Here is a 12,432-nt window from a genome sequence, read left to right as displayed (position 1 = left end):
TAAGTCTGACTGCTTAGCCTCAGCTACCAACCAAATCTTTGTTGTACTGACTAATACAAAAGGGTATTTATTGATCATACCTGTAGTCATAATATTCTGTAGCCCTCCCTAAGGGAACTGCACAGGATTCTGCCTAACAGCCATCAAGTAAAACAATTACACACATCCATTTACAAAAACATAAAAGAGCTACTCAGTAGATACAGATAGCCAGGTACATAGATAAAAAAAGTTAATACAAAATTCATAATACAATCAATTTTATATTAAATTGTAACCAATAGTACCAAATGGGAGAGCATGCTCACAGCCTCAGGGTACATTTAAACCAATATATTAAGATAATGGGGTATCCTTAAATGAGCGGTGTATACAACCAGGAACTTTTGTCTAATGTGGTGGCATGGAATAAAATGTACTTAAAACTGCTCATTTACCACCCAAATTCAACCATTTATTCCTTAAAAGCCATGTCCTATGGATATAGAGTGCACACCCAAACACCACAAAGGGGTTTGGGCTCATTATTAGCAGGGTCAGTGCTGTTTTGGAATCGCAAACCCCCAGTTTTTGTAATACTTCCCGCAGATACTGTTGCCTAAGGTGCAAGGATTTTTGACACAGTAACATCATCGGGGTAATTCATAGAATCCGTCGCACAAGTGGCGCACGCGGCTGGCGCACAGTGTGCACGTGCAGCAGTCTGCGCCAGCCACGTGCGCCAAAATCCATTTCCACGCACAGCGTATTCATGGATTTTAACATCCATAACCAGCCGTGGAGCGGAGAGGCGCAGCGAACCTGCAGCAGCGCCAGTTACGCCCCCAACCCTGCCCCTTGCGCCATGAACAGCGCACAAATCCCGTACATGGTGCACAGGCCAGTGGACCAGCAAACAGCCCCCCAACCACGAAAACATCTGTAAAACTCCCAGCTCACCCCTCCGAATACACGTACCCCGCTCGCAGTGGGGTGCACGTGGAGAATCACACGCGATAGGCCCTGTGCGAGCGTGTTATGTGTATTCTGAGGGGTGTGCAGGGAGAATCACACGCAATAGGCCCTGTGCGAACGGGGTGTTAGGGAGAATTCTCTGTAAAGGCTAATTTCCCAAACCTCGTGAGTCCCCCAGCAGCTTTGCTGGATTTTTTTGGGGTTTATTTTTTTCTCCTGCTAAGAGTGAGACTCTTTTTCTCCCACTCTTAGACATGATTTGAGGTGTTCCTTTGACTATGGGCTATGGGGTCCTTTCCCCCATAGGGTTTCATGTGTTTTTGATATGTGGGTTAGACAGCACCCTCCGTGCAGTAACCCAGGGGTGTCGTAGTGACCCCCAAACATAGACTCTATACCCTGGGACTGACTACTGTCTCCTAGGGCATGTAAAGTCACCATTGGCTTTACTAGTCTTAAATTGTGAACAGAACCAGTACAAACCATCATATTGTGGACGTACTGGTCGGGGCAATTCGATTGCCCGGGGTCTGTTGTACGAGGGGGCACTGGCCAGTCCCCCCCGACCGAGTTTTGGCTGGTGGCAGTGGATACTACTTTTTATATTCGACCGCAAATATATTCCTATGGGATTTTCCCATTGTTCGAGACTACCACTTTTTTAAAATAGCCTTGAACATACCGCCGGTTTATTAAATTAATATAAATTCACCGGTTGGTATTTTTTGCCGAAACTTGGTTCCAAAATGGCGTTTGTGTTCGCTTCTGTGACTTCAACCCAAGCCGAGCCCTTTGTTCCACTTTTTGGCTGGCTTCTCCAAAGAAGCCTCCAAAAGTGGTGCCACTCTGTCTGGGTACCACAGGGGGTGTGGGAGGGGGTTTAGGCACCCTGGACTGAGTTGCCTCGGCAACTCATGTCGCACTCTTGTGTGATTGGCCCAAGTGGTGAGCCGCCCGGCTCACCACTTAGCATGCTTGAGTGACAGCTAGGCTGAATGAATGGGGGTTTTCTGCATAAAAGCAGGGCTTTGGGGACTGGAACTTCAGAAGTCATCACAGGACCTAAAGAATCTGAGGAGGGAGAAGCCGAGCCGACCTGCAACGACGACACCACCGGTGGAGCCCTGCTGAACCGTCTCACCACCTTTCCCGACGACAGAGGAGATCTCCAGTCCGGAGAGTCTTCTTCCTTTGACTGGTGGGGATAACCAGTTTGCCCGTCTTTTCGCCTTCCTGGACCATCTCGTGGCCGCCTTGCCCGTGCCAAGCACCCCGGCAACCGGAATACCACGGTTTACCACTACCGCGAAGAAAAGGGTAGTACCTTGTAACCGGGAAACTCCGCGGCTGGTTTCTTCCCTGGCAGTTGCAACGACCTTCATCTTTCCTCCTCGTCGAAACCTCCTCTTCCTCTGGACGAAACACTGACTTGCACCCGCTGCCAGGAACAACTGCCCCCCGCTGGAGCGTTCTTCCCATTTCAGGTACTGTGTCCCGCCTGGCTTCCCTTGTGACAGATCGTTCGGGGTGACAGTAAATCCTCGACTTTCTAACCTGGGTTAGCCTGGGGCCTGTTAACTAACTTTTCCTAACTTGATCTCAATCTTTTGTGAACTATTTACAAAGACTCTTTGGGCATAACCCCACTGTGTGATCCTGGACACATTTCGCTTGCTCTCTCTAAGAGGGGGCCTGGCATTTGAACCTCCTTGCTCTCCAGTAGACTTTGACTAACCTGCCTCACTGTGGTTCTTTGAAAAGTATTGAAATTTGTGTGCTTTCATAACTTCGCCTTTTCCCTCCCTTTTTATATAACTTATTAGAGCACCATCTTATGTTAAGCGCTCCCCTCTGTCTGAAAATAAGTGGTGTTTCTCATTAAGACTTGTCTAATAAGTAATCAGGGTTGTATATATATAATAGTGACTGTGTGTTGAATTTACTTACCTCTTTTTGTGCTAGTGTAATTTACAAGTGTGTCTTTAAATAAATAATTATATACTTTTGCACCAAAGCTCTGGTCAGTGTTTGTTTGTGATACTGTATCTCTGTACCTATTGTGTATACTCTATATACTGCCTGACTCTTCTTGAGAGAAGTCTGACTGCTCAGCCACAGCTACCAGGTAAATCTGGGTGATACAGACTGCTACCAATTGGGTTTATTGCCAAATACCTGTAGTCCTAAATCTTTTGCAGTGGTCCCTAAGGGAACTGCACAGGTTTCTGCCTAACACGGGGTATGTGTATTTCAGGGGTGCGCAGGGAGAATCACACGCCATAGGCCCTGTGCGAGCAGGGTGCATGTATTTCGGGGGTGCACGAGGGAGAATCACACACGATAGGCCTTGTGCGAGCGGGGTACGTGTATTTCGGGGATGCGCAGGGAGAATCACACGCAATAGGCCCTGTGCGAGCGGGGTACGTGCATTTCGGGGGTGCGCGTGGAGAATCACACGCAATAAGCCTTGTGCGCGGGGTACATGTATTCGAGGGGTGCGCATGGAAAATCACACGTGATAGGCTCTTTGAGCGAGCGTAGTACGTGTATTCCGGGGTGCGCGGGGAGAATCACACGCGATTTAGCTGGGGGAGCGTGGTACGTGTATTCTGAGGGGTGCGCGGGTAGTTCCACACCTGAATTGGCAGTGTGGGTCCTCCCAGGTGTGCCCTACACCCCCTCCCAGCCCCTGAAGCCAGCCCACACCACAGGGGACTACACTGCACCCCTGGTCATGTCCCGTAGGCAGCCCATCCACCATGGCCATGCCCCCCCAGCCAGCCCACATGTCACCATGCACCAGTGAGCACCGACTCATGTCCCCCTGCAACCCCCAACCCCCCAGCATTGACAGGCACCTGCCAGCAGGCCCCGACTCATGTCCCCCTGCAACCCCCAACCCCCCAGCATTGACGGGCACCTGCCAGCAGGCCCCGACTCATGTCCCCTGCACCCCCACCCCAACATCATTGACAGGCACCTGCCAGCAGGCCCCGACACATGTCCCCCTGCACCCCCCAAACCCCCAGCATTGACAGGCACCTGCCAGCAGGCCCCGACTCATGTCCCCCTGCAACCCCCACACCCCCAGCATTGACAGGCACCTGCCAGCAGGCCCCGACTCATGTCCCCCTTCAACCCCCACCCCCCCAGCATTGACAGGCACCTGCCAGCAGGCCCCGACTCATGTCCCCTGCACCCCCACCCCCTCATCATTGACAGGCACCTGCCAGCAGGCCCCGACACATGTCCCCCTGCACCCCCACCCATCCAGTATTGAAGGGCACCTGCCAGCAGGCCCCGACTCATGTCCCCACCCAACATGTCATAAAGATGCACATTCATGGGCCTCATGTCCACCAAAATCCCACTGCACGCCACCCCAGTCTTGAGACACAATGAAGTTTCCCATCCACCCCACACTGAAAAGCCTATTTCTTGTCACAAACCAAAAGTCAACTATGCACATCAACACATGTCCGTCACACACACACACACACACTGGGTGCCAGTGATTGTGTAAACCCACATTGTGACATGCAGTAAACCAATGAGCGAATAACACACATGGAAGTAACAAATCAAAATGTATTGTGCACAAAATGAAGCAAATGGAATCAAAGCATGAAAATAATTTTAAACAAGAAAAAAAACGCATGTCCAAACATATAATGAAGTCACAATTCAAAATAAAGTTAGTCAAAACTCATTGTCCACCAAAGCAAATCCAAAGGAAACCTAAATTTAAAAATCCATTCATCCATGGTGATGTAAAATAATATTTTCTCAAAAATCCACAGTTCAACTATGTACAAAGATTGAAACCAGGGTCCATGAGCCCAACAAATGAAATGAAACCTATAAAAAAAACCTACCTAATTAAGAACTATATACAAAAACGTGGGGCATTGTCCAAGCGTCCCAAAAGAAAAAAAAAGAGAAAGGAAACCGAACACTAACTAACTATATAAAATGGCGGCGGGCAAGTCCTATGGCTCACTCTGTGATGTTGTGGGCCAGGGCATCATCGAACTCCATGTCAATCTCCTGGAGGCGGGCCTCTGCCCTGGCACCGAGGTCTTGCAGGGATGCATCCATGGCCTGTTCCAACTCCCTGCCAGTTGCCCCGAGGCAATCAGCCCGCCTCAACGCCCAGCGCATGGAGAACTCCGCCCTGACCATGGTGAGCCGCGCCTCTTCCGCCCGCCGCCGCTCTGCATCTATCCGTTGGCCCAACCGCAGCCACACGGAAGACACTCCCATTCCAGGGTCCACCTGCCCTCTGGCCGATGCCTGCCCCTCTGATGTTGATGGCCCCGAGCCATCATCGCTCCCACCTAGAGCCTGCTTCTGCTGCTGACCATGTGCCCTGTCCGATGATGCCTGCACATCCTCCATCTGCTGGTCTCCAGTTGTTGGGGTGTCCACCCCTGCTGGACCGCCGACTCCCGACTGTGGCAGGGATGGGATCTCCCCCAAGCTGGCTGTGTTGGTCAGGCAAGGTCCACAGGGGGCCCTGGTGGAATCTGGGCCGGAAGACGGCAGGGAGAACAACTGGCGCATAGTCTCCACAGAGGAGGAGAGGTCCGCCAGAGTGCGCAACACATGTAGGAACCCACCGACCATGGCCCCTCCCAACTGTGCCACGTTGCCACGCAGCTCTTTGTGATGGCGTGCGTGGTCCCCCCAGGAAGCACGCACGTCATCACTAATGAAACGCGACACCAATCAGGACGGAGCCCATACGGTCATGGGACTCCTCGTCCGCAGGTAGTGGAGAGCCAGATGATGTGGGCCTCCCCCCTACCTGCAGACGGGCCTGGGTCGGGGCATCCCTGCTGGTGCATGGTGGTGCAGTCACAGGGTCAGGGACAGCGACATGCACAGGCCCCTCCGCAGCGACCTGTGCTGCCTCCTGACGCTGGACTGCACCACTTGCACCAGTGGTACTACCCCCACCAGGCTCCATGTGCGGCTCAGTAGCGGCCTCCTCCTCCTCTGTGGAGACCACCAACCTGGATGTCTCTGCACCGTCTTCCGCCATTGCAAGCCCCTGTGGGGGCTCACCCGGCCCTTCCGCTACAGCCGTAGCGGCAGACGCGGCACAAGTCCCCTCGCTCCTGGATGATGCCAATTCCTGGGAAGGTGGGTGGGCCTTGCGTCGCCGCCTGGTGGAAGCATCCCTGCTGCTTAGCTCCACAGCGCCGTCTCCGCCCTCTTCTTCACTCGACGCTGCGTAGAGGGAGACATAGAACACAAGCATCAGGGTACTGTACAATAGTCCCCTAGACAGGAAACAATAATACATGAGTGACACTGTCAAACGTTACTTCCATCCTGTCCCTCCATAACACATGGATCAATGCAAGCAACACACATGCAGAAACAGGCACGGCGCATGCAATCAACATCATCATCCATGTACAAGGGCCTCTATTGACATAAATGTTGCCTTAAAACTCACATGCATCATGGCTCATACTGATCCCATGCACACACATCACCGGAGGGTCATGCATCATGGCTCGTACACCACAGACCCAGTGGATACAAGGGTGACTAGACTGCATAAGTTAATCTACACATCGTCACAGACATGTGTCATGCATCCATGGCGTTTCAAAGTCACACACACGCTTCTCAGACACACAGACATGTACACCATACATGTACATGAGAGCAGCACCCATCTCTCACCCCCAATCCATGTCCAAAAACAGGGACATCATGCATTCATGTGTGCATTCCGCATGCTGCTCCCCATGTTGCATCCATGTGGTTCATGCATTACTGGTCTCACATGCATTACCGTTATGTCCCTGCACACACACATCCATACATGACCTATGTTACACATACAGGCAAGTAGCTGACTACATGACTGCATGGCCACTTACTGCTCAACTCCAGATGGGTATGCCTGTCAAGGACCTGGGCGTGGAGCGCTGGGCTAATGCGTTCCAGGACCCTCATCTGCATGTTGCTCAGGCTGACCCGGCACCCCTCTGCATCCTCTGCCTTCATGAGGCGCCGGGCCTTGCTGAGGGTCCTGGACCTGACGTCCTCCAGGCGCTTCGGGACGTGCTTGATGTTGCGGGTTGCCACCCCCTCTGCGTTGATGGCAACCACTACGTCCTCCCAGATCCTCTCCCGTCCTTCCTTGTTGGCGCGCAATGGTGTGAAGAGGGCATCATAATGCCCCAGAACTTGCTCCACCAGGACACCAACTTCCTTGTTGCTGAAGCTGGTGGCCCTCTGCCTCTCTGGCTGCGGGTCGCCAGTGGTCTCGGCATGGCGACCCCCGAGGCAGGTGTGGGTGGGCAACTGGGTCCTGGGGCTGGGCTGTGGAGCGACGGTCTCCCAGTTGGGAGTCTTCTGTTCCAGCAGGGGTGAACACAGCAACTGGACCCCTGCAGATGGCTGACGTGCAGTCACCAAATAGCAGGGCACGTGGGCAGCAGGCAGGCAGCAGCAGATGGCAGGTGGGAGCGTGCTTGGGGGTCTGGGGGGCAGGAAAATGGCCTTTTGGGCAGGAGCGTGGTCTTCCGTGTGTTTTCACGTGGCCAGCTTGACACGGAGTGATTTGGCACGTGAAAAAAGTGCATGTCAGTGTGTAAATCGAGGAAAGGACCTTAGCGCCTAAGCGCGTCTGTGACGTTACGCACGCAGGCATTTCCCTTGTGACGGGTGCATAGTGATTCAGCACGTGAAAAAACAGCACGTCCGCGTGTCAATGCGTGTAATCCGAGGAAAGGGCCTGCGCGCGTAAGTGACGTGACGCATGCGGGCGTTTCCCTCAGCACGGGTTAAAGGTGAGCGGGGCCAGCAGTTCGCTGTACCTGCCTTACGTGGAGACTGATGTGTGTTTCTACTTCTGGTTGTTTCGCGTGCCATCACAACTTCACAACGGATCAAGGACGTATCTCTTCTTTTGGCGGGGGTATTGGCTACGCGTGTTTTTCATCATCACGCTAGTCTGACGGTGAGTCGCGCACGCTATTTTTCCCACTGCGGGTGCCCCTGTGTATCGCGTACCCATTTTCGAGGTCATGGTAGCCTGCGTGTCCCATGCGCACGCGTTTTTCGTGTTCCTGGGTGCCACCTCGTACTGCGGGAGGTTAATTCCACGCACGTAGGCTACAGGGTTGCATGGTTTTACTGCAGTTTTGGGGTGCCTGAGCGTTGCGTGACCCGTCACTTAATCACTGGGGTCACATACAGCATTGCAGGTGCAGGGGTGCTGTTAACATCTTGCATCCCACCCCCTTCACCCCAATTGCCCAGGACAATTGTCGTGTACACCTCCCATTGGCACTTCTCCATCTGTGCCGGCACTACTTCATCTGTGCCATGGTTGGGAGGCCACCAAAGGTGAGGGGCGCCTCAGCTGGGCGTGGTCAGGGACGTGGCCGGGGTGACTAGGGAGTAGGGGGATTCCAAGGTGTCCAGGGTGGCCGCAGAGGGGGAAGAGGCAGGGGTGCGCCACTTCGGCACGATGTTGTGCCATGTGTTGGTGCAGTCATGCCACCACCCCCTGTGGTTCCGGGAGATGCAGCTTCTGCATCTGGCACTGGCGCCCATGTGACCCGGCAGTCCGTTTCATCGACTGCCACGGGCCCAAGGGTAGTGGTAGTTGTGGACACCACCACCCAGGCTCAGGGTCTGCCAGTGCAGGCTGCGTTGGCACTTGAAGAGTCCATGGAAGATTTCCAACAGGGCAGGAGGAACACCGTAGGTGCACGCAGGGCTGCCCTGACCAAGACATGTGTCCCTGGGGCAGTTATGTCATCTGCTGCCCCGACCAGCCGGGTGTTGGCAAGTGCAGGGGCAGATGCAGCCAACAACACCCCGTTTGTGAGTCTACCAACCAGGGCAGTCGCGGTCATTGACCCTGCCACAGCGGATGTTGCTGCGCAGGGACCATTCGACGGCACCCAGCAGCCACTGATGCAAGTCAGGCCTTTGGTTGTCCTTCCACTTGCCACTCCCTTGGCTCAATCCTCCGCTGCCACTGCCCATACTGATCAGGGCGGCATTTGCCAGCCAGGGTCCACGCCACTATCCAAGAGGAGGAAGGTTCCACCTGCAGCACAGGCTGAGATCCCACACACAGCCACGACCTCCTGCACGTCGAGGAAGAAGCCTTTCTGTGGGCAGGAACTGGACTACGTGGGGGACCACAACCGTGAAATGCTAGTGGGGCCTAATTGACAAACTACGGCTGCCCACCGTGATACCCACTGGAAGCAAGTTGTGGAACATGTGAGTGCATTTAGCCATGAGGTGTGCATGGCGCAAGAGTGCAAAAAGCGTTAGAATTACCTCAAACGCAGCGCTAAGGCTGTGTGCCTCAAATTACAACATGACTCTGGTGACTGGCAGTGGGCTGGCACCTAAGGAGGAAGACCTCATTCCGCACGAGTCACTCGATGCAGAGTTCATACCACCTGAATCGGTCAAAGGAGTGGGAGAGATGCCAGACTTTGATGCCCAGTCCAGTGAGTGTTGCTGCGTGTTTGTCGAGGACATGTGTGTTTTGCTTGTGTGATGTGTTGTGCATGGCTGCCAATACATGTCATGTGTACATGGTTCAGATGTGCAAGTAATGCAATGCTTCACTGATGCGTGGCTGCTCTGCAGGATGGTGGACATGTGGAGCAGACGGGGACTGTCCGCATCACCAGACTTGCACCCTTACTCACATGCTGGTCACCTGGATGCCCCTCCGGTCCATGTTCCAGCTCACTGACCCTTCTGCATGTAGCCTGGGGTGTCCTTCCTCTCAGCACTGGGACTATGTCATTGCATGACTGACGTGCATGTGTCCTCTGCCTGCATGTGGGTACTCCACGTAGGCATGCTCCCTTGCCCCTCCACCCCCCCTGCATCCCAATATCACCTTTGCACTGGTCTGCATCATTTTGCCGTAATGCAATGGCCTGTTCATGCGTCCTGTGTACATGCTAACTTCCACCAGCCAACCTGCCAGACACATGCAGTGGGGTACATCCTTTGTACTTGATGCAGGGTGTCTCACTTGGACTGTGCAGATGTCAGATGCTCCGCAGGGACATGAGTGCCCATTCATGCTCCATGTGCATTCCATGCATGCCCCTATGTTTCCTTGAATAGATGATCATTGTAGTACGTGTCCAGAGTGACCTACATTTCATGGCATTTCATCAGCCTTCCCATGGCCACTGTGGCTCAGTCCTGCGTCCCACACGTTTAGGGTGTGACAGTCTGTGTGGGCCACAGGCCTCAGCCTGTTTCAGGCCCACTGACTCAGTCCAACTGGTGTAGTGTCTTCTACACACGTGGGTGTACTAGTGAGGGCTAATCATGTAGCCTGCTTACTGTCCCATCATCTGCTGTGTTGTCAGTTGACTCAGTTGATGCAATTGATGCTAGTCAACACTGTCTGCAGATACACAGGTCTCTGGTCATCCTTTTGATACCATGCAAGGCATCCCTGCATTCCCACTTAGGGGAGGGGTGCTTTGCTTGTAGCCATGCAACCCATTGCATGCATATTGCACATGATGCCTGAACTTGAACTTGCACTGCCTTCACATTTTATGATACACATCATGAAGTACTTGTACATGTTGATAGTGAGTAACGTACAAATGTTCTGCACTGCATCGAGCCACTTCTGAGTGGCATAACACCCTTCTACATGCCTAAGCGCAGTAGCAATGTGAAGGTGACCCGGCATGCATGGCAGGTTCTCCTTTGTGTGTGACATGTCTGCTTCATGTGTTGTCTGTCTGTGTGATGTCTATGTGTGTGTGTGTGTTGTGTTCTTCTAACATGTGTATTGATCTTTTTTTTTCCCTACTTTTCAGATGATGATGCAATGGAGCCGGAGGATGGTGTTGTCATGCCAGGCACAGGGTTGTTATCACTACAGCAACCCGGCACAAGTGGGGGTCGTGGGGTGGTAGACCACGAAAACCCACATGTGCTACAGTCCATCTTGTCTTTGGCTGGCAATGAGTGGAGCCCAGATGACCACTCTGACGGCCATGTCGAGTTGGATGTGCAACAGGTCCATACGTCAGGGGTGAGTGATTCTGATGTGGACACTCCTCTGTCCGCGACACCTGCACTGAGGGGTCAGACAGTGGTGGGACATCCGCCTGTGGTGGATCAGGACGCAAGGTCTCCCTCCACAACAGTCGCTGATGGGCCTGGGCCATCACGTCGACGGGGGCATGTAGTCATGCAGCCGCGGGCGGTGCCAACCCAACGAGGACAGCCGGTCCTTGGATCCCAAAGGTGTCAAGCCCAGCAGCGCGGTGGCCGCGCGCCACCGAGGTATACTGAGTGGGAGCAAGACATGACTGCCAATTCAGAACGCCAGGAGGCACCAATGGAAAACATTGCTGTGAGCATGGAGCGTGTGGCCCAATCCGTGCTCCCCCCTGCCAGGCAGGTGCTTCTCCAGCAGCGGGCGGCACAGTCCACGGCCCGCTCTCTCAGGCTGGGCATGGCAGGCTCAGACAGAGCACGCCGGGCTGAAATGTTGTCTTTGCGTCAAGCAATTGCTGCTCACGCAGAGGCACAAATGGAGGGCCTGAGGGCGGAGTAGGAGTCCCTCAGATCCACTCTTGATGTCCGCTTGATGTGTCATGATCACTGCTTCCAAGGAGTCAGGAACAGCCCAACATCCTTGGAAGCAGGCCCCTAACCGTTATCTTAGGCACCAGCCGGTCCCCACTGGGACCTTTTGGACCATGTCCTGGCGCCGGTGGTAGCAGGCTCATCAAAGCCATCGGTCCCGGCATTCCAAGGAGTCAGGAACAGCCCAACGTCCTTGGAAGCAGGCCCCTAACCGTTATCTTAGGCACCAGCCGGTCCCCACTGGGACCTTTTGGACCATGTCCTGGCGCCGGTGGCACCAGGCTCATCAAAGCCATCGGTCCCGGCACTGGAAGCACCGGGCTCATAATATGTATGAAGATGCTTGGGTGGACTTACCTGCAGCAGACCATGCTGCTTACTTACCAGCCACATAGGAATCCTCTGTGAACAGGAACTACTTTCTTACCTGGGTGGGGCAAGCTCCACTCCCTGGATACAACACGGGAACTCTTCTGGAACTGGAACTCTTTTCTTACCTAGGCGGGGCCGTGGAGGAAGATGCCTCATCACTCCAAGGCTATTTAAACCACACCCGATTGAACAAACGTGCTTCGCGTTATTCTGCATCTGCAGCAGAACGCTCACCGAGTCTGTTCCAGCCTTTCTTCCTTCCGATCCTGAACCTGCAAGAACAATACTTACCACTCCTGTATCCAGTATTCAGCAGCACCTGCAAAGACAAGACACAACAGGTTAGCACGGCAACCTTTACACGCAGCGCTTTCCTCACCTGATCCATCGGCAGCGAACATTTCTTCACGCTGCACCTCCGCCTGTGAAGACAAAAGCATTGTTATTACTTACCGGCACTCCGCGAATTCCGGATTTCTT

This window comes from Ambystoma mexicanum, chromosome 3q, assembly GCF_040938575.1.
Source record: "Ambystoma mexicanum isolate Mex_15411 chromosome 3q, UKY_AmexF1_1, whole genome shotgun sequence".
Lineage (NCBI taxonomy): Eukaryota > Metazoa > Chordata > Amphibia > Caudata > Ambystomatidae > Ambystoma > Ambystoma mexicanum.
The sequence above is the reverse complement of the archived record's forward strand: the minus strand, read 5'-3'. Positions refer to the sequence as shown.